General features: G+C 40.1%; 2 long non-coding RNA genes across 23 annotated transcripts in view; one reads left to right on the top strand and one right to left on the bottom strand.

Moving 5' to 3' along the window:
* Positions 1-27,069, top strand: part of LOC146400866 (uncharacterized) — a 78,757-nt gene that overhangs the window by 24,097 nt on the left and 27,591 nt on the right. For 5 of the 22 annotated variants that reach the window (XR_014813780.1, XR_014813785.1, XR_014813778.1 and 2 more), the window contains exons 1-3: positions 5,449-5,598; positions 19,151-19,256; positions 23,110-23,177. This is a non-coding gene — a long non-coding RNA (uncharacterized LOC146400866). Of the gene's footprint in view, positions 1-5,446; positions 5,599-19,150; positions 19,257-21,092; positions 21,232-21,399; positions 21,560-23,109; positions 23,178-27,069 lie in introns of those variants that run through there. The other 17 variants (XR_014813787.1, XR_014813794.1, XR_014813791.1 and 14 more) reach the window with 14 other exon arrangements.
* LOC146400867 (uncharacterized) lies at positions 5,599-13,207 on the bottom strand. Its single transcript, XR_014813798.1, has 2 exons — positions 11,429-13,207; positions 5,599-8,331 (listed from the first exon to the last, which is right to left on the bottom strand). It is a non-coding gene; the product is annotated as an uncharacterized LOC146400867 (long non-coding RNA).

The following is a 27,069-nucleotide window of genomic DNA, read 5'->3' as shown; positions in this document are numbered from 1 at the left end:
GCAACTCGAAGCAATGCCAAATCCTTAACCTACTGAGTCGGGCCAGGGATCGAACCTGCATCCTCCTGGATACTAGTCAGGTTCGTTAGCCACAACAGGAACTCCCTGAATCCTCTGCTTTTGACTTTACATTTTGACAGTTGAAAGAATTTTCCCCAGACTAGGTTCTGGCTCTACATATTTCAATCTTGTTTTTCCCATAACCACGTCATTTTAGTGTTGTCCACCTTAATGTCCATTCAAATCCCTGCCTCGGGAAGGTGGGTGTGTAGGTACAGTAAGGAGAGGGATATTCCTAGAAGCTAACCCCACCCCAAGATGGCTAGTAAAAGCAGAGCTCTTCACAACGTGACTGTGAGCCAGTAAAATATCTATCACTACATCTCAATTGAGACATCCTCAACTCAACTTCTCAGCCAGATCTCAAACATCCACATCCATCTATATCCACATCACCCAGCACAAGGAGAGGTATAAAGAAAGAGAGTAGGAGTAAGAATAAGCAGTCCTAACCAGGTGGTTAAAATATATAACTTTGGCACATTTTATAAAACTATACGGCCCTTGCTCAGCCCTCTTCCCCTCAGCCTTGAAGAAAGGCTAAGCTAGTGAGGGTCATGGAGCTTCAGGTAGTCAGCTCCGTGAAACATCCACCCATGACTGTGATGAACTTCTCATCTATCTGAGTGGCATTACTGCTGGCAGCATGTAAAAATGTCCTCCTTATGGTCAGGTGAGTAATTGTGACTCTTTTAAATGATAACAGTGACAAATGAGTGTTCGGCTGTGTGGTCAAAATGGTGAATCAGATCTCTTCTGGGAAAAAATATCCCAGTGATCTTTCTGTCTTTTTGGATGTCCACCCAAACCACACTCACATCTGCTACATTCAAATTTGCATGTTAAATTTTAATTTGTCAGAGTTTCCCCTTTGGGGGCTCCTCAAAGCCAAGCTCATGAGGGCAATTTCTTTTCAATGGCTGATTTATCCTCAGGGTAACAATGCCCCTGAGGATAACTCTTTTTTCGAGAGGCGCCTAGGATAGAAATATTTGAGGAAAGGGATTTTAAAGGGAGATTCTGAAATCCTTGGGAAATTCCACAACTGTTTTTTGTAGCCATGTCAACAAACGCCAGGGCCCAGTATCTGTGAGTCATGAGTCAGGCATGCTGATGTTGGAATGGAGTCAACAGAAGGAAGTTGGCCTCAGGCACAGGGACTCAGTGCTAAGCCGGAAAAACTACCCAAGATTTCTTCTTTGCAGCAGATTTGTCTTGAGTGTTTCTTGGGATTCAAATTCAGCTCCTGTTGTTGAAGGGGAAGAAGCCAAGAAGTCACTTAGGAAGGGCTACCGTGGGCTACAGGAAGACTCACAGGCAGGAGAGGCCAAACCTTGAGATCTTTACTCCTATGGTGTGGCGGAGATTGCAAGAATGAACTTCAGGAACTGCTCAAGCAGTGGTGTTACCTGGGGGGAATTTTATAGGTGGCACAGTTTTTATCATATAAAAAGAGGGGAAAGGTACTGCAGACAGAGAAAACAACATGAGCAAAAACTCAGAGGTACAATAGTTTACAAGACTGAAGCTGAGGGAGTTCCTGTCGTGGTTCAGTGGTTAACGAATCCGACTAGAAACCATGAGCTTGTGGGTTCGATCCCTGCCCTTGCTCAGTGGGTTAAGGATCTGGCGTTGCTGTGAGCTGAGGTGTAGGTTGCAGACGCGGCTTGGATCCCGCATTGCTGTGGCTCTGGTGTAGGCCTGTGGCTACAGCTCCAATTTGACCCCTAGCCTGGGAACCTCCATATGCCGTGGGAGCGGCCCAAGAAATGGCAAAAAAGACACACACACACACAAAGACTGAAGCTGAGAGGAAATGGGGAGAAAGTTCTAGAGAGGAGTCTGGAGAGGCCCAAGGGACCAGCAGGGAAAAGCTTTTATCAGGGCAGCAATCCTGAGGACCACAGCAGAGGGGTAGACTCTGACCAGTAAGCCTGGGAAAACACATGGCCAGATTCATATTGTGGGAACTTGGCAACAGGGAGTGCGTGGTGGAGGAGGAAAGCTTGTGGTTTGGCCATTTAAGAGATTTCGCTGGTGACCTGGGGGAGAGAAGGAAGGGCTCAGTCTAGTCTAGTGGAGCTAGGAAGGGGGATAAATTTTTAAAAGAGTAGGAAATGTTAAATGCTTGAATCCTTCACAAATGCAATAGAAATGTTAAGAAATGCTGACAATACACTAAAGGTGAAATAACCAAGACATAACATTGTGGAATATGCACAACACACAAGGTTGAAATAAAACATAGCAAAACTTTAAATAGCCATAATGTCTGGATAGTAAGGTGACAGATAATATTTATTTTCTTTTTCATATTTTATATACTCAAAGGGAATCATATGTGTAATCCAGAACTAAGACAAAAGTTAAGAAGAAAAGAAGGATGAGAGAAAGGAAGTGAAAGAAGGAGGAAGGAAGGATGAAAGGAAGAAAAGAGACAGATTTCAGAGCTGTTAAGGAGATATACTCAGTGAGGTATGGGAAGTAAAAATGGTTCAATAGAGAGTTCTGATTCCCACCAACATCTCTTTAACTTAACCTATTCTAGAAGTTTCTACAAAGCAAGCATCATAGGCTGTAGGACCCAGGTTGTATATATCATATGTGGGGGACATAAACATGAGATGGAAGCCAGATTAGGAAAATACTTAAGTTGTGTTCACCAGACTGTCCATTGGTTTAGCTATGGCTGCTGAGTGGCTGGATGTGTAATGTGTTTGGTAGGAGAGCAGCAGACTTTGGGTCTGGTTTCTTAGGAAGAGGCTGCCCTGCTAAAGCCAGATCCCTGGCTGGCAGCCCAGGTCTGCCCAGTCCTTGTCTAGCCCTAGGTTCCCTTTTTCTGACTCAGAGCATTCGATGCTGGCTGCTGTATATATTGCAAATCTGAATGTGTTGTAAATATCCAGTTGTTAACAGCTGTTTTTTCTGAGCCCTTGGAAAATCAAAAAGGATTCTCATAATTATAGGAACAACAATAGTGATAATGAAGATTAAGATGGGCAATACAATATATTTGCTGAAGGACCTAGGAGTAATATTCGACAGTGTCACTGAGTGTTCCGAGGTTCAAATTTGGGGATGGGTGTCATTTTTTTCCAAGAAGTGTAAGTAAGTGGCCTGAAATTCTATGCTGTGTCTTCCTGTAAGAGAGCTATCTCCTTGAGCAGCCCCAGTGTTTCTGGAGGAGAGACCATATGGAGACCAGAGAGACCAGAAGGCACTTCTCTCTGCATACCACTTTTGCCTTAAGAACTCAACACTCAAACCCAGAGCTCAGTCCATAAATTAATTTCCTCAGCATGGCTGAAGGGTCCTCTCCACATGCTCTGGTGGCCTGTGCACTTGTCTGTATGATGACACTCCATCCACTGCATTTTACGTGCCTGCCTGTACTCTTACTAGATTTTAAGATCTGTAAAGGAATTATATCTTATTCTCTGTTTTACTCACAGCACCCACTACAATGACTGACACATAACATTCTGAAGAGGTACTTGCTAAATAATTAATAACACTGATTTTATCGTGACATTATCAAATTAATGAACTGATGATTAAGTTCAGAAAAAAATACAAAAGTTAAAAGCAGGAAACCAGGAGTTCTCATTATGGCTCAGTGGTTAATGAACCCGACTAGTATCCATGAGGACGTGGGTGCATCCCTGGCTTCACTCAGGGGTTAAAGATCTGACATAGCTGTGGCTGTGGGGTAGGCCAAATGCTACAGCTCTCATTTGACCTCTAGCCTGGGTGTGGACCTAAAAAGACAAAAAAAACAAAACAAAACAAAACAAAAAACAGGAAGAACCATAATACTAGTAACATTTGGAGCACTTTAAAAATAGATTTCACTCCTCCCTCCCCAAATGAATGCACACATATATGCCATACTGCTGCTTTAAGCTTCTGAAAAGCAGAAAGGCACTAAATCAAAACTAAGTATTTACTAATTGTGCTTATTAGACCCAGACACTGAAACTGTTCTTCCAAAATAAGATGAAGAAGAGTGGGAACAGAGCAAGGGAATTTCGTTATGCAATTTTTTTCCCCTAGGGCACAAATGGATATTTCAATACTTTTTCAAGGGGATGCAAAATTATTTTAACTCTTATTTGTGCATATGGAAATAGGGATTTATATTCATACATGATGCACTGAGAAGTATAACACACTACCCTTGAATATTGCTGGCCCAAATGAATCTAATAAGAAGAAACATGAGACGAATCCAAATTGAGAAAGTTCCCTTTCAGAATAAAGAAGACTAAAGATGTATGACAGCTAAATGCAGTATGTAATCCTAGATTCGGGTCCTAGAATAGTTATATATCTTTCTCTATCCATCGATCCATTCATCATTCATCTATTTATCCATCCATCTATTTACCTATCTATCCAACTATTCATCTATGGAAAGAATATCATTGGGACAATTGTCAGAAATCAATTAATGCCTGTAGATTAAATCAGGCATACAGTATTGTATCACTGTTCATTTCTCCAGTTATAGGAGAATTTCCTTGTTCTTATGAAATACTGGGAAATCTGAGTTCAGTGTATTCTAGAATTCTTTATCTACTTCTTGAAACTTTTCTATAAATTTAAAGTTATTTCAAAATAAACATATTATAAAATTAGGGATGTAAATACAAATAATCATATTGATAGGTACTATTATGGGCTGACTGGTTGTGTCCCCTCCAAATCCATATGCTGAAACCTAATCCCTGATATGGCAGTATTTAGAGGTGGGACCTTTGGGAGTTGAATAGGTCATGAGGGTGGAGCCTATGAATGGGATTAGAAGCACACCTCAGAGATAGTGTGTTCTGATCTAGAAAACTCCAATAAAACCGCCATCGCAATAAAGCAAATCACACAATTATTTTTGGTTGCCACTAACCTTCAATTTGCCAAAACTGCAATATCTTAGAAATGCAATATAACAAGGTATTCCTGTAGGAACTTTATAGACCCCAGAGAGCTCTCTCACCCCTTCTGTCCTGTGAGGACACAGTGACAAGACTGTAACCAGGAAGTGGGCTCCCCCGAGACACTCACTCTGCTGGAGCCTTGGTTGGAGATGTCCCAGCCTCCAGAACTATGAGAAATAATCTTTGTTGTTTAAGCCACCCAGCCTATGGCATTTTTGTTAGAGCAGCCCTAATGGAACAAGACATGTACCTTCAACAAAACAGTTCTTACACCAAATCAGCTAAACGCTAAGCATGTTGAAAATCTAGGAATGTTTATTTCTCTCACTGTTTGTTTCAAAGTGCAGGGAGGACGTATTGGATTTTGTGTAATTTCCAGTAACACAGAGCAAGGATGAGGGCTCACATACCTTTAGTGTTGCAACGATATAAAAAGGCTCAGGAGCACTCGAGCCAACACAAGTCCTCAGAGGCAGCCAAGCATCCAGTATCTGGGGCTGCAGGAAGCTGGGAAGAAAGGATCCAGGGTAAACATACCTTCCAAGCTGGCCATTGCTCTATAACTTTCTTGGCAGCTTCCTGCTTTCTATAGCATCCTGTGAAGGTAGGCACATATTTCCGATGTGTAGAGCTTTCTTTTACTTAACTCTGATCCTCAGAAGGCAAGGCTATCCAAAGTGCTTTAAGAATATTTATTTGTATCCAAACAAAACTATCCCTGTTTGCATTCATTTAATGTGGACAGGGCTGCAAAATGACTTCCATGGGTCCCAAGCGCTTTTTCCTTTGTGGGATTCTCCCACCATAATGATATCAATATTAAAAATTGTTTTTTGATATAACTTTAAGTATTTCAACTTCCTTTCAGCTTTAGGCAAAATTTGATCTTTTTCTTTTGTGAGAAAAAAAAATAACACTTTCTTTGGTTCTAAAACTTTAAGTATTCCTTTGATTTTAAAATATATTGAAATATTTCGATGGGGCCCTAAAATGATTGTGGGCCTGTTATGCCTCATGCACAAGCCAGCTCTGACTGAATTCAATTTTGAACTGTTTAGGCTCTATCTCTATACCTCTTAGGAAGTGTAATATCTGAACTAATATAAGCATTCAATTGCTAAAAACTAGATCTTATTTTATAACATGTGTATTTATATGTCTGAATATTAGCTGAATTTTGTAGATCTATGTATCTCTATACATACTGATAATTTGTAATTTTTATTGTATTCCATTGGGAGCCACAGTTGATAAATATTGCCCATTAGCATCAAACCAAGTGACTCTATATATTTTTACTTAGCATTCTGTTAACGAAGACTCAGACAACTGTCATTTCCTGTCAGTTTTGAAGACCCCATGATGCATCCTAAACCTTTCTGAGATTTTATTCCATAACAATAATATCTGGCTTTTAGCATGTGGTTTCTGTACTCGCATTTTTTCTTATTAGCATTAAAGGATTTTTTTTAACTTAACACAGCTCTATAAAATAGTTATATGTTTCTATTAATTCTTTCTAAAGTTGATTTCCTTGTTGATGAGATTATAGATGACCTGTAAATACCATTATGGTGTCATAGAGGATTTTGCAAAAAATCAAGTAGAAGAAAAGATGTCATATGGAGGTTCGGCACTAATTCAGACATATTCTGAGGACCCCAAAAATCATTATACTAGAGTTTAAAGAGAATCTAGCAGAGTCCTGCCCTTTAATGAAACCAGTCCCTATCCCCTTGTTGTTGTCACTGTTCCCACTGTATCAAGTATGAGTGCAGCATTCAGTGCCAGTGAGTGATGATGTGTTCCATTCCTCTCTATCCCAAATGTATCAAAGAATTCAGAATAGATCATGCTGTAAAAGTTGAGAAAGCATGTAAATGCTTAAAAGTGCTTAGTTATTTTGCACCTGCAGATGTAGAATATCTAGGTGCTGGGCATTGGATGGTGAACAAAAACAAGAACTATGTGTCTTTATGAACTTCTTGTGCAAATGTCTGTCCAGTGTCCCCTTACTTCTGAATCCTAGAGTTTCATTTGTTTGATATAAGCATATGTCAAAATACAGTCTGGGGAACTGGTAAGCTTCATCCTATAGAGTTAATTATAGAAGCAGAACAGAGCTTCTGAAATAATAATTCAATTTGAATCAGGAATGTGTGTGATTGAAGCAACTCCAGGTGCATGCTGGCTAACCCTAGCAACTGACACCAGGTGACCTGGGAATTCCTTTCACTGTGACCGCTGGGTCCAGTGAAGTGCTGCCGTGGTTACCAGAAAATGATGAAGAAATCCTGTTGGGACCATTTCAGCTTACTACTGAACTCAAAGAGCCATGATTTCAATGGCAAGGAATATCTAAAAACAGATCAATAATTCATACCCCCAATGTTTTTTTTTTAACCTTATTCACAATGCTACCTCTGCCTAGACCTGAAGCAAAAGTGGGTCAAACTCTTGTGCAGATAGTTGAGGAGATGAGTTGATTTTTCTCAATGAAAATTCTTCATTTATCAAGGAACTAACAAGGAAAATTCAGAAAACTCAGATTCTCAAATCCCTGATGGAATTTTCATAAATTCTACCCATTTTTTCTTTCTTTCTTTCTTTTTTTTTTTTTTTGCTGCTACTTAAAAGTTTTCATGTATTTACCTCTCGAAAGCAGAAAAAAATAGCAGCAGCAGCAGTTGTTTTTTTTTAATAACTGAAAGTGTAGAGCAAAACAGTAAACTTAAAACTATTAATTTCTTTTTTTAAAAAGTGCAATAAAAAATTCCCTTACTCTTTATTGTTTGTTATAAATAGCTTTTAGAGATGAGAAAAATAAATGTTGAAAAAATTGAAGGATAATTCTTTTATGGTTTTCAAAAATGTCTCGAATATACCAATGAAACTTCAAATAAATAATATCAGAACTCTAACCAATTCTGTTAGATCTCCACTCATATGGCCCAATCCTCACTATTTTTTCAGCACCTGCTGCGTTTAGTCTCAAGGACTTTCTTTGGCCACCATAGTCTGCTATATTAGCAGAGCCAAAGGCGGGAAATACTGGGAAATGAACTCCCCTGAAAGCAGCCTTTTAACTAGTAACTCACAGGAGGAGTGAATTAACAGCCCATCTCCTGGCCCCTCACATGTGATAACCCAGAAACACGTTTTGCATGGTTTCTAGGGAAGCTGCAGTTAACCCACAACAGTAACTGACACTTCCCTGATTGCCTTCTTTTTCCATCATTATTATCCACCTTTCGCTCTTATTTACTGGGGTCACTTCCAAAACAAACTATTGACATTTGTATCCATACCTGAGGGATAGATTTTAGGAACAACCAAACTACCACAGTGAGCCTTTTTTTTTTTTTTTTTTTTTTTTGTATTTTTGCTATTTCTTTGGGCCGCTCCCGCGGCATATGGAGGTTCCCAGGCTAGGGGTCTAATCAGAGCTGTAGCCACTAGCCTATGCCAGAGCCACAGCAACTCGGGATCCGAGCCGCGTCTGCAACCTACACCACAGCTCACGGCAACGCCAGATCGTTAACCCACCACAGTGAGCCTTGATGCTCTGGGGGACTGGAAACCAACCACTGTGTTTAGTTTCTCCTGAATTTCTAAAGTGGTGTAAAAATATGACCCTTCATATCACACAAGAGAATTGTGATGCAAAACTTCTCTAAGTTTTTAAATAGTCATATAAAATATTATTTTCAGGGAGTTCCCGTCATAGCTCAGCAGTTAACAAACCCAGTTAGTATCCATGAGGACATGGGTTCGATCCCTGGCTTCCCCCAGTGGGTTAAGGATCTAGCGTTATTGTGAGCTGTGGTATAGGTCACAGACATGGCTCAAATCTGGTGTTGCTGTGGCTGTGGTGTGGGCCTGCAGCTGCAGTTTCAGTTCAATCTCTAGCCTGGGTTCAGAAAATATTATTTTCAAATGTAATTTAGTTCAAATAGAATATAACACATATATAATTAGATAGCTGGATTAACCAAATGTTTATTTTATTTTTATTTATTTATTTATTTTTTGCTATTTCTTGGGCCGCTCCTGCGGCATATGGAGGTTCCCAGGCTAGGGGTCTAATCAGAGCCATAGCCACCAGCCTACGCCAGAGCCACAGCAACGCAGGACCCGAGCCGCGTCTGCAATCTACACCACAGCTCACGGCAACGCCAGATCCTTAACCCACTGAGCAAGGGCAGGGACCGAACCCACAACCTCATGGTTCCTAGTCGGATTCGTTAACCACTGCGCCACCACAGGAACTCCACCAAATGTTAATATAGATAGATTATAAAGAAAAAAATATTGAGGATAATGTAATGGCCTGGTAGACATGTACATTTAGTTTAGACTTTTGATGATCTATTCGAAAGCTTTAGATGCTACTGCTCTCATCTTTTCTGTTGGCATTCTGCTTATCCTGTCTCTCGTTTTTACTCAGTTATGGCTTGAACCATGAGACTCTTGTGCTGGAGCAACACCTCTATATCATTTTCACTATATGTGAGAAACAAAGAGCAAGGATTCACTTGACAGTGTGTTCAGTGTCATGGTTTGTTGGTCAGAATTCTTTATTATGTACCATAGGTTGTCATTATTTTACTTAAACCCATGTCTTCTGTCAACACCAAGTTTTAATTATTCCACTTTTGAAAAGGTATTTATTAATATGCTCCTGAAGACAGGTTCTTGTTCTCCTACCATTTTGGCAGCTTGGAAATACACGTGTTTGCTCCATTCTTTCTACTTCCTACTTTCCTTTCTTCCTCCTCCCTCTTTCCTTCTTTCCTGCCTTCCTCCCTCCCTTCCTTTCTTGTTAATGTAAACTTTTCTAAAAAGCTTATTATTTTATCAATCACATTTTGACTTAGAAAATTTTAACTCTTCTATGGAAATTTTTATACCTTGATTTTCAAAATCCAGAACCAATTCCAGAGAAGATTTATACACCTGAGTCTCTTAGTTTGGGAATTTTCTCTCAAGTCCTCACAATGAGTTAGAAAAAGTCCCCAAAGTTTAGATACTTGTTCCCAAGGCTGACTTCAGACTGTCCATCAAGCTATCCTAGGTTCTTGGCGGAAGGAAGATACACAATTGATGATGAGCTTATCAACCATATAAAGAAATGAAATTTACACATAGGAAGCAAAGAAAACCCTCTAATTATATGATACCGAGGTAAATTTACCAGCTTTTATTTATTGTGTACCTAGCTTGTGCCTTGTAGTTTACATATTATTAGCTGTTCACGATGATGCCATTAAGTAGATGGAATCCCCTTTTTATCAATGAAAAAACTGAGGCTCACAAAAGTTTAATAATTCACTAGAATTGTTCTGAATAGTAACAAAGTAGTAAAGCCATGCAAATCTTCAAATTAATGAGGTTGGTTGAATCTAGGGAGAATGTTTAGTTCCAGCTACCAGGTTCTGCTATCACACTACCTTCAGGACACCCAGACTAAATTTAATTGTACAGACCATAAAGTATAATGTAGACACTAAAAGATTTGGACTTGCCAGGGTATTGATTGTTTTAGAAGTTCTGATTGTCTTGGATCCATAACACTTGAAGAATTTATTTTCTCCTGGGAATCATTATAGAAAACCCCAAGGGTTGGATCTAAATAGCTTTTATTTAGGAGAGGCTCAAGTACGTGGGAATTTAAGGAATAAACTAGAGGGGATTCTTTGTGTTCAGGTCAAGATATTTTCTCTAGAAGGAAGGGATACTGGATATGTATAAGAGAAGCAAGAGTCAGTAACATTGAGAACCTAAAGGCTATTAATCCATTTCGGTAGAGACCACTGGTCTAAGAACATCTAGTAAAGAACAGTTGACCAATACAATTTTTATGGGGTCTCATCTTCAGAATGCCTTTCAAGGTGTCATAGTGCAAAAGAAACCTGCGAAAAATGTGGGTGTCCATACTTCTACTGTTCAGCTAAGGCTGGCTGACAAATATTAGTTGACATGCCCTATTAAGAACTGTTCAGCTTGCTATGAAGCCAGGGTTTCATGGTTAGATTATGAGATGATTATACCAGGTACCAAAAGTTTGTGAAAATAGGAAGAAAACCACTTTTCCTGCCCAAAGAGATTCTTATGAATTTTAATACATGCTTTTGGGAATATCTGAGAAATCGCAATAGGTTTCAATATCTAAAAGATAATGGTCTACGGTGAAAAATGCCTGGAAGAGCAAATTTAATTCTGGTAATGGGGAGTTCCCACTGTGGCTCAGCAGAAACGAATCTGACTTGTATCTATGAGGACACAGGTTCCATCCCTGGCCTGGCTCAGTGGGTTAAGGATCCGGTGTTCCCCTGAACTGTGGTGTAGACTGCAGACATGGCTCAGATCCACATTGCTGTGGCTGCGGTGTAGGCTGGTGGCTACAGCTCCAATTCAACCCCTAGCTTGGGAACCTCCATATGCCGTGGGTGTGGCCCTAAAAAGACAAAAACAAAAACAAAAACAAAAAACCCTCTGGTGATGGGTGGGACAGAGGCAGCAGATGCTCTCTTTTCAGATGTGGTACCAGAAGCCAACACTCTTATGAGAGCAACCTCTTTTCAGGAGTCCAGGGGTCAATGATGCAATTGGTGGTATCTCTGTCCAATGAGGTTCAGTTGTTCAGCCTTTGTCAGCCTCATTTTATTGTGAAATTCAGGTGACTTTTTTTCCCTCTGGGTGCTCTGGGTTAGGCTTTCTGACCCTTGGCAAAATTCTCTGATGTAACCAATTTCTATCTCTCTCTTTCTCTGCAACTTTAATGAGGCAGTCTTTTCCTACAAAAACTGCATGTATTTAAAATATATGACTTGTTCATCTTTGATACATATATACATCTATGAAATCACCATTCCGGCGCATTACCAGAAACCATTAATTCGTCTTAATTAATATAGTCATCACTATCAAAAGTTTCCTCCCACACCTCCAACCCTGCCTCTCAGGTACCCAGGAAAAATGCTCAGCAGCTGGCAGGAAGAATGGTCCTGGAATTAAGATAAAGCTTCAAGCTTCTATCTGATCTGGCTCAAAACTCATGTGCCATCACTTGTGCCACATCCTATTTGCAAAGCAAGTCACTAACATGAACTCAGACTCAAGAGGAGGGCAGATTTCCTGCTATGGCGCCATAGGTTAAGAATCCAACACCAGCAGTATGGGTCCCTGTGGAAGCACAGGTGTGGTCTCTGGCCTGGCGCAATGAGTTAAAAGATTTGCTGTTGCCGCAGCTGTGGCTCAGATTCCGGAGTAGCAAAAAAAATTTCTCAGCCATCTTTAAATTACCACAATAGGACTGAAAACCAATGTGAGAGGCTAACCGTTTTATAGATAGAGATGCCAAAGCATAGAGTTTTGATATGACATCAATTTTGAGTAAATGCAATTAGCTCTGAAACTCCAAATATGATGCTTCAGACTGAACACTTTTAGTCAAAAACTTTGTTGGATACCTGCCACATTGCCTTCGGTGTCTCAACAAAAATTACCTCAGGAGTTACAGTCATGGCTCAGCAGTAATGAACCTGACTAGTATCTATGAGGATGTGGGTTCAATCCCTGGCCTCGCTCAGTGGGTTAAGGCTCCAACATTGCCCTGAGCTGTGGTGTAGGTCAAAGACACAGTTGGGATCTGGTGCTGCTGTGGCTGTGGCTCCTATTCAACCCCAGTCTGGGAACTTCCATATGCCGTGGGTGTGGGCCTAAAAAGACCAAAGACAAAAAACAAACAAACAAACAAACAAAAAACAGAAAGCAGATTCTGAGATGATTTAGGAGTTTAAGACATCTATTAAGGATCAAAACCTATGAAAAGAAGAGAGAGGAAACAGAATTGGGCAGAGAAATGTCAAATTGCTATGCAAGCCCAGCATAGACCTAGACAGCTTGGCAGGGTAAATCCCAGCACAGATATTGTTGTCCCTTCCGTCTAGAGCTGAAATGACCCACCTTTGCACTCACACTGATGGCAGGCCCTGGATGCAGGCTGCCTCTGGAAGGCTGCGATCTTGGTCAAAGGTGCTTCCTGCAGCTGAAATAAGTTCTATGAAGAGGGATCTGGGTAGTGGAATTCCATGTCTACTGCCATCATTGGAGGTAGGAAATCCAGACAACATAGGGGAAAAGTAGTGATTTTATTTTATTTTTTTTTTTTCTTTTTAGGGCTGCACCTGCAGCATGTTGAAATTCCCAGGCTAGGGTTCAAATCAGAGCTGCAGCTGCTGGCCTATGCCGCAGCTTGTGGCAATACTAGATCCATAACCCACTAATTGAGGCCAGGGATTGAATCAGCATCCTTACAAACACTATATCAGGTTCTTAACCTGCTGAGCCACAGTGGGAACTCTAAAAGTAGTGATTTTAGTTTTGAATAAGTCATAAGAAAGAAAAGCATAGGACCCATGATTCAATGAAAATTCTAGTACACTGAAAATAGAATTAAAGAGTATTTAGTATTAATTTTAGCTAGAAAATATCTGCTCCCATGTCACACACACACACACACACAAACACACACACACACACACACACAAATCATCTTTTAGCATGACAGAAAGGTAAAAAATAGAATCATAAGGGTATGAGTATGGGGCATGTAATATATATATGCTTTCTAATTTCTATACTTTTGAGTTTGTTCATAATATTATCTGTTCTTTGGTTTTCTTCCAGGATTTTTGCATTTTTTCTGTTATTTTGTGCATTTATAAAAACATAGTCTCTAATCCAAAATATGCTAATAAAATGCAATTTGAAGCTTTAAAATATTACAGAAGATTAATATGTCAACTTACTTAATATTTTCATGTCATTTTGCACTTTCATATAGAACAGCTTTTTTTCCCCACATTTTTAACCAGAATATTTTGAAGCTTCCCAAGATCTCATTTGCTCCCTGCAAGGAGTTAGACAAATTATGTATTCTCTGTAAACCTCATTTGCCTAGTCTGTGAAATGGAGATATGATGGCACTTACTTCACAGGATGGTTGTGAGCTCAAAATGATATATGGAGATGGTTTATGGTACTGGCTGGCACATAGAAACCAGTCAATAAGTGCAACTGACTCTAGCATAATACTTGTAATTGTACTTTCGTTAGTAAAAATCAGTCATTGCCATATGAAACCCTTTTGCAAAATATTTTTTAACGATTTAATCATTGAAACCAAAAACCTAATCCCAGAGTTCAGTCTCCAGGACTTTTCTAAATCCGTCACAAGGTGGCTCCAAATCCATATCCTTCATGGCTCTGTGTTCATGGAAAAGGAATCAAATGGCAAGAAGGTATTGCAGCAAAAGTCCATGGTAATAAAAACCCCAAGTGTACATCATCCTCTTTTTTTTTTTTTTTTTTTTTTTTACTTTATTTTTTTTTTTAATTTTTTTTTTCTTTTTTGTCTTTTTGTCTTTTGTCTTTTGTCTTTTGTTGTTGTTGTTGCTATCTCTTGGGCCGCTCCCGCGGCATATGGAGGTTCCCAGGCTAGGGGTTGAATCGGAGCTGTAGCCACCGGCCTACGCCAGAGCCACAGCAACGCGGGATCCGAGCCGCGTCTGCAACCTACACCACAGCTCACGGCACCGCTGGATCGTTAACCCACTGAGCAAGGGCAGGGACCGAACCCTCGACCTCATGGTTCCTAGTCGGATTCGTTAACCACTGCGCCACGACGGGAACTCCACATCATCCTCTTGATAATCAACTGCCCATTGACAGGAAAAATATAGGAAAGCAAGCCTCAGATGTTTGAAAGTGGTAAGAAGGCTGTTAATGTGTCTAGATGGTTTTCTTCAAGGCTGGGCTCAATGAAAGTGGTTAATAAATCATCTTACTGACATTGATTCCTTCAAGTAGTACATGGCCTCACATGCTTGGTTGAGAAAAATCTCTAATCTTTACCTTTTCCTCTTTTATAAATTGGTGAGTTAGACATGATTTATGTTTTTTTCCTTTGGTTTGTATTTCAATACTTGTTAAAGCAGTTTCAGAACCCTTTCTTTAAGGTCTTCCACCTGAAACACAGAAAAAAAAAAAACAAAAAAAAAAACCTCTAAGTTATAAATTATGTAAGATCCTCTCAGTAAAGCCTCAGATGAAAGATCTTATAAGATCATGACTGATTCATTACTTCTTCCTCTAAATTCCAAATCCGAAACTCTTAAGATAGAGCCTGAAAAACTTCCTTCCAGACAGTGAAAAATCCTAGGTAATGTAATGCTAGAAGAAATGCTTGGCAATTGATTGCCACTGATGGATAGTATTTGAATAAATGCTAAAAGAATTAGTAGAGTGGAACTGAACATGTAAAAACTACCATATTGTAGAGTAGTGGTCAAGAGTTTTAGCACTAGAGTCAGCAGTTTGGTATTCTTGTTTAACTTAAGAGTGGTGAAGCTTGGATAAGCCACTTCAAGATAATCAAACTTGCTTCGAGGAGGTTTTTGTGAAACCACGTGTGCATGTAAAGTGCTGAACGTTTTGCCTGGAATATGGTAAGGACATAACAATACCTTTTATTTACCATCACTGCTTTCACTTGTGGTACCATGGGATCATAAAAAGAATTAATTTAATATTCAATGGAAAGATCCAAACACTTCTCTGCTGATATGCCTTAACTGTTTATGGACCGAGCCTAGGAAACTAACTCTAAGTGTGCCCTCTTGTCCATGTTGGCTGGTGGGTTTTAGCAGAAGAATCAGGTTGGCAGTGTGGACAGCCCAACATTGCTTGAAAGAGGTCAGCTTGGAATTTAGTAAGATTGTAAAGTCTCTATTTTAGCCAAAGACATAGAAAATTTTATGTGAGCTCAGAGATGCTTCAAAGTAAATGAGAGTGTCTTGGTGTGCATATACTACACATATTTGGTTTTCATCTCAGGGAAAAAAGCATAAATAAGATGAAATTGTTGAATTTAGTAACCTACAAAAGTCTTTCCTGCATTGGTCTACTGAGTAGGAAGTTAGACAGTCTAATTGTAGCACAGATAAAATAAAATTCATAATCAAATGTGACTCTCCATCTGCTCAGAATTTCCCACTTAATGTTTTACGTGAATTGTTAAAATTCTGTTTTCAGTTGATTTGTGACAAGGGCTTTTGCAGCTAGCCATCAAGACCAAGACCTTAGACATTTGTACCACCAGATGGAGGATATGTTTGCTATTCTCCCTGGATTTCAGAGAAAGATTTCAGGGCTTATTTCCCAAGATAAATGTGTTATCAATACACAGCCACTTTCATCGAGAACGTACTTGTACACCTAAAACACTTCAAAAGGGACTCAAAGGCAAAATAGTAGCATAAATGATACACGCTGGGCCCTCTGTTGCATATTTCGTCTAATTTTAACAACCATTTTATAAGTATTATCTCCATTTAACATAAGAGAAAACCAAGACCTTGATACACTAGATCAATAGTTTCTAAAACCTTGACTACGTGCTATTTTATTATGTGATCGTTGATAAATGACAAAGAACATTTACCAAAGATGTAAAATATAAAGCATAATGGAAAGCACAATAAAAATGAGCACTCTTGAAGGTACAAGTGTGAGCAACAGAACTAGAAACTTATCACAGTCATCAAATTTATGACTCCACTGCTCTGTCCCTCTGCTTCCAGTTAGAGTTAACGACAATCCCAAACTTTGATTCATTCTTATAGCTAAATGTGTTGCTTCGTTCGTTTGTTTTTCAGAACTGCACCCGTGGCATCTATAAGTTCCCAGGCTAGGGGTGGAATCAGAGCTGCAGCTGACGGCTTACACCACAGCCACAGCAATGCAGGATCCAAGTCATGTCTGCGACCTACACAACAGCTCATGGCAACGCCAGATCCCTGACTCACTGAGCAAAGCCAGGGATTGAACCCACATCTTCGTGGATACTGGTCGGATTCGTTTCTGCTGCTCCACCACAGGAACTCCAATTGTAGCTATTTTAAAAAAATGGGTCTAGACACGAGTTTATTTAGAGCATTCTTTTGGTTTGTGTAAACGAGCAGCAAGGTCTGGGCAGTCGTGGACTTAACATAAACACTGTGGTCTTCGCTTGTGGCCTACAGCGTAATTACTTTGCCTTGTCTCTGTAAACACTATAACAATAATTCTTGGACTTGGTGCTTTCCACTCAGAATTCATCCGCTGGTTTTGTGGTTTCAATTTAAGTTCAAGGCAATTCCTTATTTCACACTGATTTGATCAGAAAACTCAATTTACTGTTACATTTTAAAATATTTTCTTAAAACCATCCCAAATTGGAGATTGATCAGAAATAGCATCAAATATGCTTTCTCATAATTCTTTTTAACCACTTTACTCTGTTGTCAGTAGAATGTTGAAAATGTAGTAAACCAAAACAATTCTTTTCTGCTGTCTATAGACTCAGAACCAGCAGATCACAGAAATATCTCAGCTTTTTTCTTTCGTTATTCCATCACGACTATGTTTATTTTTAAATTCATTTAAGAAAACATTTATGAAACAATTGGAACCCTGGAGATAATGGAGTCCTAAAGGAATTTATGCACACGCTGTGGTCATCTGTCATTCTGGAGCGTGACCTGTGGGTGACAGACACCTGCGGCCTTGAGCAGGTGTCCGTGAAGAGAAGAAGGCTGGGCCCCTCCTCTTTCCATTGTCATTGCTGACAATATTCACACACTGATTCCTGCAGGTGCAAAGAGCACCTTACCGAAGGCTTGAGAGCACTGAAGAGAAAGTATGAGGTGATTCTGGAACAGTTTCTTATGCCAGAAATTAAGGAAGTGCTTAAAAACAGAGAGGGATATACCAAAAGAAAACAAACAAACAAACAAACAAACCCAGTGGAGTCAGCTTGGAGTAGTCCTTGTGGAGAAGGGGAGTAGTGAGCAAATAACTCAGGAAAGTGAGGGATTGAGCCACGTATACATCTAGTGGAAGAGAATTCCAGGCAGAATAAACTTTCCTAACCTGGAAGCATGCCTGCTTGTATGTTTAAGGAAGAGTGAGGAGCCCCATGGGGCTGGAGTGAGTGAACAAGGAGAAAACACTGTCCTAAGGGTTGTCAGAGGAGAAATAAAGAGCCACAGCGTGTAAAACCCAGTGACACGTCTAAAGATTTGGACATCAACTCTGAATGAGAGGGGAGCAAATGGTGGATTTACATAGAGGCAAGTCCTTGTCTGACATATTTTGAAAGCACCTCATTGGAAAGTGTGTCAAGAGTAGACAAAGGAGTTCCTGCTGTGGTGCAGTGGGTTAAGAATCTAACTGCAGTGAGTAGGGTCCCTGTGGAGGTGCAGGCTCAAACCCTGGCCCGGAGCAGTGGGTTAAAGGATCTGCTGTTGCTGCAGCTGTTGCATAGGTCACAGCTGTGGCTCAGATTCCATCCCTGGCTTGGGAACTTCAGTGCACTGTGAGTATGCCGAAAAAAAAAAAAAATAAGAAGAAGAAAAGAAAACAAAAAAAGAGTAGACCTAGATGAGCTTAAAGCTACCAGTGAAGAGCTGTTAGTCTTTCAGGATTCAGGTGGCTACTGATGGAGGCCCAGACGAGGAGGGTAGCAGTGCCACTGGTTGGATTTTGAAAGTAGAGCCAACAAAGTTTCCTGCTATATTACATGTGGAGTGTGTGAGCAAAGAGAAGAATTGAGGATGCCTTATAAGTTGGCTAATAAATATATTCCAGGTGACAAATGTATGAATAGAGAAAATGGAGCTGGAGTGGTCAACTTGGACTAAAAAGATATTGAGGAATAGAATGTAGAAGAATCAGTGATTAAATCATGATTTTAACTTTAAATTGAATACTCACCAGTTTGGGGTATATTTGTATAGCCTTGCACCCCCTCAAAAACCCCATTATCCAATCCTGCAGGTAACCCTGTACTAGCTGTTTCATCTCTCTTGTTCTGAACCATCAGTTTCTTCGGTGCATTTCTTGATGTATTTATTGCATGATAATTATAAAAGATTGAAATTTGGGGATAGGAATTTTAGTGCTTTTAATATATTGGCTGTGAAGGATGAAGAGGGAGGTGTGCTCAAACACTCGCGTGTGCGTGTGTGTGTGTGCGCGCGCGCGCGCACAGTAATATATAGAATTTTGCTTTTTCGGCTCTTTTTAATTAACCTCTTTCTTTGTCTTTCCAGTTGGGGACCAGATGACTGGGAAAACCGAGATGAGTTGATAGGGAGAAGCTTTGTCATCTTTGCACTAACCTGGACGTATTTTGGGTTCACCAGGCAAAATTGCAAGGTCACGATTGTTAATTTTTCTTTTTGTCCCCTCCCCACTTTCTTTCCCAAGCATTTTTGCTTCCCTCTTGTCCTTGCATCTTGGCACCTAGAGCTTGGTCAGTGCTCTCTGGCAAACCAGAATCTGCTTTCCAGCACCTCACCCCTCCTTCCCAGTTAAACTGTCCCCACCCCCACCCCATCTCCACCCCCACCTGAGTGTTGCAGGTGAGGGAAGTCATTGATCTGGGTATAGTGATCCTGAGATCAATGAATGGGCCATAACTTTTATCAGTCCACTTCAAAGAGAATTTGCAGAAATAAAAGCCACCTCTCATAGAACACCACATTGGGAGTGGTCATATTTCATTGCAGACTACCTCTTAATGAACAGCCAACCACCTAACAGCACACAAACAGAAGCCACCTCTAAACACCCACCCACACCCACACCCCTGTACCAAAAATAAATTAATGAGAAATGAGCTTCCTCTCTCCCAAGCTTTATTTTCTTACCCAGGGATTTAGCACAGGGGAGGTTTATGTGCGTGTTCTACCAGTGTCCTCTTAAAGGCCATGCTTCACTTCCCAGGAGTATCCTGTAGATCGGTTCATTGTTTTAGCCAAAGGAATCTATCCTTGCTATTAGAAGGCCATATGCTCTTGACTTGGTCCGGATGAGGTTCAGAAAAGTGATGTATAAAATTAATAGGCTATTCAGTATTTTAAATGATTTTGTTTCCCTCAGTTGTAAGTAATCTCCTTGTATCAGAATTCATTTATTCAATAGAAGGGCAAAAGATCACTCTTACATCTTTTGTCATCAAAGCATATTTCCAACCATATCAAAATAAAACAATTAATGGAAATACTTTAGATTTTAAACCTAAGAAAGTGCAGTCGACTCAGGCCCATTTCTAACTTAAGAATCCAAGAGGCTCCAAGAGCTCTTAACTCTGTTTCTCTTAGTCTGGGGTACAGATAAGAGCTGGGTGGCTCCATTACAGATGGAAAAATTCCCAGAGTGGTTAGGAGGTTTCTCAGCATAAGAAGTAGAATCGTAAAAGGAATCAAAGCCCTCTGACTCACAGCCCAGTGTTTTCCAAAGGCCAGCCACACTTAGCTGTTTAGAGTCATTGCCAAATACCTACAAATACAGCTAACCACAGGGACTGTAGGATCAGGCCCCTTGGGAAAATACATAAAAACTATAACCTCTTGAGCAAGTATGAAGCATATCTCAGAAATACAGCAGTGTCTTAACTTTGTTCACTGTCACATTAAACTAGAGAAAATGAGGGGTGGAGGATCGGGGGCTGCACTGCCACCATCTTGCAACCAAACCACAGTAAGTGTTTTGGGGGTAACTGGATATTTCCTAAAAAGAGAAGACAACAAAGGACCAAAAAATGGAAGCCAAATAACTTTAAAATGAGCAATACAGCAATGGAAAGATAAATGCTTTTACACTCTACAGAACTCCCAGAAAGAGATGTATTTCTGTTGACAAAAGAATTTTGGGGGAGTTCACCTTGTGGATCAGCAGGTTAAGAACCCAACGCAGTCTCCATGAAGATGCAGGTTTGAGGCCCTGGCCTCACTCAGTGGGTTAAGGACCCCACGTTGCCACAAGCTGCAGTGCAGGTCAGAGATGAAGTTCGGATCCAGTGTTGCTGTGACTGCGGTGTAGACCTCAGTTGCATCTTCCATTCGACCCCTAGCCCAGGAACTTCCTTATGCCACAAAAAAAAAAAAAAAAGAAAGAAAAAAGAAAAAAAAAAGAAAGAAAGAAAGAAAGAAGAAGGAAGAGGAAAAAAAGCATTTTTTTGCTTTTCTTGATCTCTCTCTTCTTTTTTTTGAAGAATTGCCATAATATACACTCTGCTCAAATCCGAATCTGAGTCATTGCCTTGAGTGCTGGTAGTTCATTTGTGCAGGGATCCAGGACACCAGAGTGAGGAAGCAGAGAAGTGGAACAGGCAAGAGCGAAAGCCAATGTAAGTGAGCACGCCTCCTGGAGTTGCTGCTGCGGGCAACAGGGTCTCCAGCCCCCTGGACTTTCCAGGAAGCAGACAGAATATTCTCCCTTAAAGGCCTGGAGTCTGAAGCACATAACCATCAGTCCTTCTCACCCAGGGGTATTAACTCACATCTCCCACTTGTAGCTATTCTTGTATTTGTCAGGCACACTCCCATCACCTTGGAGGAGAGCTGTGAAAGCAGAATGCAGGAAGATGTCTGCTCTTGAGATGGGAAGCAAGGTGAATCTGAGATTGTGTGAAACTCTTCCCCACTCTTGTGACTGAAAGCAGAGGAGCGTTTAGGGTATGCAACATGGAAAATATAAATGCATGTCATAGGCCGCCTCTCATGCTAATCAGATCCACTGGTGCTCCATATTGAGTTCAGTTGGTCACTGAGTCTTATTGGAACTGTGGCCAGAGCTCAGCCTCTCTGCTCACAGGTAACAAATAGAAACAAGGTGACAAGAGTTTTGGGCAAAGGAGGAAAGATAGCTTTATTGCTTTGCCAGGTAAAGAAGGGTCACAGCAGGCTAATGCCTCAAGGGCTGTGCCCCCCGCTTAGGAGAGATTGGGAGGTGGTTTTATAGTTTGGGGAGTGAAAAATAGGGCTTAAGTTAAGGATCAGGGTAGAGGCAAGCTTGCGTTGTTTTCAAAGCCGATGTTAGTGGTCTGGTGGTCTTCTTTCCAGAATAAAGAATGTTCTGTTGACATCTTCCACTTATGGGGTGGGAGAGGGTGCGGTTAGTTCTGCAGAAGAAATCACAGATATTGTTATGTATATTCCTTGAGGAGGAACCAGGACCCTGCCCCAAAGCTGCACTATGTTCTCTTGACAGCTCCTCCCTCTTCTCTGCATCCCCTCCCTTCCATGATAAGCAACTGTTGGAACCCACCTTTTGGAACTCAGGGAAGATCTTGGAGCCTGAAGCTTATTCCCTAAAAACAAGAAATGGGGGACAGAAATGCTCAGGTGCCCAGAAGCCCCAAAGGGCCCTGTTTGTTTTCAGAACAAGCTATACTCCTCATGACTGCAACTGGTCCTAGCTCATCATTGATATTTGTCCTCTCCCTCCTTCGCATTCATTCTAGATTCTCATTATCCTTAGTTAGAAACTGAGCTGATTTCATTTGCCTCCCTGATGGAGGAACCTAGACCTTCACCCCTGAGGGGTTCGAGCTTGTAGTTGTCTTTTCCTTATCATTCCATTATCTGGTAATTTTGAAATTCCACTTCTTCCATTCTCCCATGGCATAGAAGCATCACAAGTTCTCAAATACCAGCTATCCTAACTCCACGTGATAAGTAGGATCAGTCATTACAACCAGGATGGGAACTCCCTTGTCCACCAGCTTGAGGAGCCCAAAGTGACCAGGTGGCAGTTAGAGTTTTAGGTTCAGTGGACCACATCCTGTGTGCCCTGGTACTGATGCTTTCTCATTGAGTTGTCAGAATTTAGCATCTTGAGTTCTGGAAGCACAAAACCTGCAGGTGGATAGCTGAGAGAGCTCAGTACTACTGCTATACCCCTTATTTCCCAGGTCCACAGATATATTCTAGCACCATTGTTTGATCCTTTTCTGAATGCCCCAAGCTGCTTCTGTGCCCCACTGTCTTTGCAGGAATGTCTATTTCCTATTTTGGAGCCCATATTATTCAACCCTGATTTCTATAGTTATACGCTTATTTTAAAAAATCAAATGAATTATTGAGTGATCTTTATTATTCTCTACCCTTAGAAAGTTTTGCTCTCCTTCAATATGATCTGCAAAATATTACCCATCACTTGTTATCTTGGAAAATAGTTGTGTGATTTTGCTTTCTCTAACCCAAATTCTCTATGTTCCCTTTAGGGAAGGAGGGCTCAGCCACAGTGAAAATAAATTCTCAGCATTGTGTGACAATATAAGGAATGCCAACAGTAAGTGTCAACTCCAATTTGGAGTGCAAGCTGGAAATTTCCTCATTTCACACTGTTACATCCTTTCTGTGGGTTACTATTAAACATCCCCTCAGAGCATTTGTTAGGGTTGTTACTGTTGACCTCTTTCATGCCCAAAATAACATGGGCTACACTCTTGCAAATTCTATGTATTTTTATTTCTCAGAAATTTTATTATTTTATGGATGGCAGATGAAAAACATGTAATTATTATTTGATGGCATTTCAGATATTATAAAACCAGATGTGGGACTATTTATAAAGAGTGACTATTCTTTTTTATGGCTGAGTAATATTCAATTTCTATTTGCAATGGATGGACCTAGAAATTATCCTACTGAGTGAAGTTAGGCAGACAGTGAAAGACAAACATCAGATGATATCACTTATAGGTGGAATCTTGAAAAAAAAAAAGGATTAAAATGAACTTATTTTCCACCAGACTAACGAATTTTGAAAAACTTATGGTTACCAAAGGGGACAGATGGGGGGGGTGCGCACTGGGAGTTTGGGATTGGCATATACACACTGAGATATATGGAATGATTGGCCAACAGGGACCTGCTATATAGCAGAGAACTCTACCCAATATTCTGGGATAATCTGTGCAGGAAAAGAACCTGAAAGAGAATGGATGTGTGCACATGTATAACTGAATCACTTTGTTGTACAGCAGAAACTATCACAACCTTGTAAATCAACTATACTTCGATAAAACTTTAAAAAATGAGAAAAAAGAGTGACTATGCCTGAGATACCACATTTACCCCATTAACAAGACCTTAGAGTAAAGCCACAATGCGAAGAAGATTTTGCAATTTATTGCAAAGAACAAAGTGACTGATATTGTGGGAAAGCAATGGGAAGGGAGAGAGTAAAGATGGAATTAGAGGGTATGTGACCTTCAGCTCTCACCTAAGATGTTTCCTTCCTTTGAGGGAGCATTCCTTTGAACATGACCCATACTCATTTGTCTGCTCCACAGACTTCTGATCTTATCTGCTCACTGTTAGCAGAGCTGTGCACACCTCAGGTAACAAGTGTGAGGTTCTACAGCTGCCAGCAGGTGTACATTCATGTGTAATCCTCCTCGGAGGAAATTCTTTTCCCGGACCCTTAGTTTACCTGATTTCATCTGACCATGGTGACAGTGAATTCCGTCTTTACCATGCTGATTTCCCAGAAATCTAAACAGGGGATCTGATTATCTCCAGGCTAAGGTGGAGACTGTGATTTAAAAGTTTCAGGAAGCCATAGGTCATCCCTGGCTCTAGGAAGCTCAAGTGCGGTTCCTGGTCAATATCCTTCCAAAAGAAGTATTTGCAGAATATGTGACCTCTCTCTAAACTTCTGTATGGCTAAGACCCTACACCCTATTTTTCTCCCCTTCCAGAGTAGGTCATTAATCTACCTTTGTCTTACCCTCCGTATTTCACTTTTTTCTTCTCCTTATAAAATAAGGAGTAGTAGTTAGACTTGTATCTTTAGATTGCCAGGAAAAGTGTTTATAGTCAATATATTGTCTTTATTAATATGCTTATAAACTTACTAGTCAACTTGACTTGCCTCCAGTCCTCTCCTGTAAACCCTAATCCTTTGCTCAAATGTGCAGGACTGTCTGATTCCATCCTCTCTGAGCATCTTTAGACTCTGAAATTCAGGCTCTATAATGTATAATATTCCTACCTACATAGCTTCTTCTTTTGGTGTTCTTAGGAGGGTGTTGCATTTTGGAGCATTCTACCATGAAATAAATAACAGATATTTTATAAAATATCACTCTCCCTGTCTTCAATCATTCTACTATAGTATCAGAATCAATATTTGACTAACATTTATTATTTAAATAAGATCCTTAAAACAGTTTTGCAAGAAGAAAGAGAAAAACATTAACAGTTCTTGCAAATAGCAATCAAAATTGCTCTCTAAAAATGGTTGCGTGTTTATTTCCAAGGAGATACTTAGTGTCAATCTTTAGCATAAGTAGTTGAATCTTTAAATGAGTGTCACTTTGTATTACCAAAGAGTAAAAGTCTAAAGGAAATTAGGGACTTTTCAAACCTACTCCATGTCCCTTTTGGAATATACGAGTACCTTCCTGAACAACCATAGCATTTCCGGAAGCCAATACAAATGATGACTCACAAGGTGAAACACTCTAGGCCACAAACCACTTACACATGGATGTTTTAAAATTATGCAAAAGTCTTATTTTAAAAACATTTGTACAATTAAGAAATATATGTATATGAGTTAGTCACTATGCTGTGCAGCAGAAATTGACACAACATTGTAAATCAATATTTTAGTAAAAAAATGTATAATTTAAAAAAATAAAATAAATGTATTGAGCAAAAGTCATTTAATTCCTAACTCATCCTGGCAATGTCTAATTTCACTGATTTCATGAAATGCTGTTCTGAAGGAGATTTTTAGATTCCAGATAGATTTATTACAATGACTTTAAACATTCTTTGGGGTTCACTTTCTTTGATGTCCTAAAGTAGAAAAGAATTTTATGTAAGGACTTCTTGCTAGTATGCATACTATTTCATTGCTTGCAGCTCTCTGATGAGCAAATTTCAGGGTATCCTACTTCAGCCATGTTTGTGGCCACTTAACCAGACTCCACAGATTGTGGTCTGGTCCCTGGTTCATTTCTAAGATCTAATGGCTGGTTCAAATTTCTACATATTTGATTCTGTTAATTATGTGGACACAGGCTTTGAGCAAAGAGCCTGACCGTATGAACTTAATGGACTATGTTGTGGTTGACTCAGTGGGCTTAGTAGAAGGTGATGAAAAACTAAACGGACAGCGGAGATCCAAAAGCAGCAACGTAATGCACAGCACCCAGTATAACATCTCTTTTGAGTTGTTACTCAATACACACTGATGAGTGATCCTGATAATCACCATGAAACTCTGATCTTCAAGTGTGAAAATATGTATTACAAATGACAAAGACAATTAGCCCATTCCTTTGTAGCCACTAAAACCTTCAGGGATATGAATGTCTGCATGAAATGCAGTGCTGATTTCCACCCCTAGAGGCAGACAGATTCACTTCGGAATATATTTGCTGTATGGTTTCTATACACCAGGCAAAAACTGGGAACCTAAAGATTTGGGTTTTGTCATTGAAGAGGTCATAGTCTAGAGTGAGAGAGACATTTTACAAAGCCAATATTAATAGAGTTGCAAGGAGCTGTAAAGTTCATTTCCTACTTTAAACTACGTTTCATTCTTAAGAACCTCACTATCTAAAAACAGAGCAAAAATAATATTGGGTAAATTAATAGTGGGTGAATTGATAATATTACCCAACTTTAAAGGCTGTCGTGAGGATTAGCTGTGTTATTATAGGTAAAGTGCTCAAAATATGTTTGGTACATGATGGCAATTATTAGCACATGTCATGGGAATGCCACATTCCTTTTGTTCTTTAGTCCCTGCACAGTCACAGCCCCCATTCAATGGACACCTGCTACATACCACATATCTTACCCCAAGTAATGTTTTGTTAATCCTTCCAACAACTTTCTGAAGTAACTGCTATAGATCCTGATTTATAAATGGAAAATCTGGAGTTCCCATCGTGGTGCAGCAGAAATGAATCCATCTAGGAACCATGAGGTTGCGGGTTCTATCCCTGGCCTCATTCACTGGGTTAAGGTTTGGTGTTGCTGTGGGCTGTGGTGTAGGTCGCAGATGTGACTTGGATCCCACATTGCTGTGGCTCTGGTGTAGGCCGGTGGCAGCAGCTCCAATTAGATCCCTAGCCTGGGAACCTCCACATGCCACAGGTGTGGCATAATAAGACAAAAGACAAAATAAAATAAAATAAAATAAAATATAAATGGAAAATCCA

Source organism: Sus scrofa, chromosome 8 (assembly GCF_054392235.1).
Source record: "Sus scrofa isolate SSC_HxYL_T2T_F1_AM1 chromosome 8, Sscrofa_HxYL_maternal_Yorkshire_Landrace_v2.0, whole genome shotgun sequence".
Classification (NCBI taxonomy): Eukaryota; Metazoa; Chordata; class Mammalia; order Artiodactyla; family Suidae; genus Sus; species Sus scrofa.
The sequence above is the reverse complement of the archived record's forward strand: the minus strand, read 5'-3'. Positions and strand labels throughout refer to the sequence as shown.